This window comes from Notolepis coatsorum (genome assembly GCF_963971535.1).
Source record: "Notolepis coatsorum genome assembly, chromosome: 16".
Lineage (NCBI taxonomy): Eukaryota > Metazoa > Chordata > Actinopteri > Aulopiformes > Paralepididae > Notolepis > Notolepis coatsorum.
The window spans coordinates 29,201,347-29,203,022 of record NC_140180.1 but is presented as its reverse complement, the minus strand read 5'-3'; positions in this window follow the sequence as shown (position 1 = coordinate 29,203,022).

The following is a 1,676-nucleotide window of genomic DNA, read 5'->3' as shown; positions in this document are numbered from 1 at the left end:
GTCCGGTTGTTTCTAAATAAAAGCTTCTTCTTCTTCTTCTTCTTCTTCTATTTTTCCGGCTGACAAAAGGCACCGGAAGCCTTTTTACAACGCAACCTCGTTTCCGGGTTCCCGTTTTGCGCTCTGATTGGCCAGGTCATGTGACATGAGCGCCAATCGTGGGACGGCAAGTTTCTACACTGGTTAAAGGGGAACTCCAACATTTTGGGAAATTAGCTTATTTAACATCTTCCCTGGAGTTAGACAAGAAGATACCTTTTTTGTCTCTGTGCGTGCATTTTAGCTTTGGGAATAGACGCTCCGTTAGCATAGCTTAGCTTCATCACTGGAAGTGAGGCAGGACAGTAGCCTTACAGTGCCTTACAGTGTATTGCAAGGTCTGACATTGACCAAATTTGATATGCATGACCTTGGTGGGCTCTAGGTCAACTCCTGAAAAGGGGGTCAATGTCAGACCTTGCAATCAAAAGTTAGGGGGCGCACTGAAATTATGGCAAGGGTTATTAGCCCCCTAACTTTTGATTGCAAAGTCTGACATTGACCCCCTTTTCAGGAGTTGACCTAGAGCCCACCAAGGTCATGCATATCAAGTTTGGTCAATGTCAGACCTTGCAATACACTGTAAGGCACTGTAAGGCTACTGTCCTGCCTCACTTCCAGTGATGAAGCTAAGCTATGCTAACGGAGCGTCTATTCTAAATGCACGCACAGAGACAAAAAAGGTATGTATCTTCTTGTCTAACTCCAGGGAAGATGTTAAATAAGCTAATTTCCCAAAATGTTGGAGTTCCCCTTTAAGCATAGCACTCTTCGAAGTTGGTTAAGGTTAGAGTTTGTCTTAGAGCATGGCGATAGAACGCCAGGTAGTTTGCAGGCTGTTCGAAGCGGAAATGGGCAAACACGCTATTGGGCGCACATGTCACATGACCTGGCCAATCAGAGCGCCGGAAACGCGGATGCGTTGTAAAAAGGCTTCAAGCCACCGGCACAATGAACAGTGACGGGGAGGCACAACTATCCCTAACTACTTCCGTCATCAGCTCTGGGGAAATAAACAGACAGTGTATTGATAACGTATTTCACCTTTTTTTGATAATTAACACAAACAAAAAATACGGTAGACTTGGCTAACGATTTGGATAGTTTTTCATCACAATTAGAACATATTTTATTATTTATTTTATATTAATTTACATTACTGATATTTAAGCAGATGTTGCTAAGTCAGCACAAGTCAATTTAGCCAATTTACGTGAATGACGTGCTTTGAGTTTTCAGTGAGGACATCGCCTCCCATTCATTTTCCCGCCTGTCTTTCCAGCCTCTTTGGATGAAACTCTCTAGCGACTTCCGTCTCGGGGGAAATAAACGCAGGTTATCATATAACCCTAGTTATATGATTCCTGGCAAAGCGGCTTGCTTCGCCTATTGGACTATGCTCGCGCCTATGGTGCACGTTGAAAAAAACGTTCATGCACCTTACATCTACCTAGTCACGCCCACTTCCGGTAGTATATTGCATAGATCTTACTGTCTGCTACGCGGCACGGTGGTGTAGTGGTTAACACTGTCGCCTCACAGCAAGAAGGTCCAGGGTTCGATTCCCGCTTGGGGACCAGGTTTCCACGTTGCCAGGTACCCAGGTGGGGTATCTCCCAGGCCTTTCTGTGTGGAGT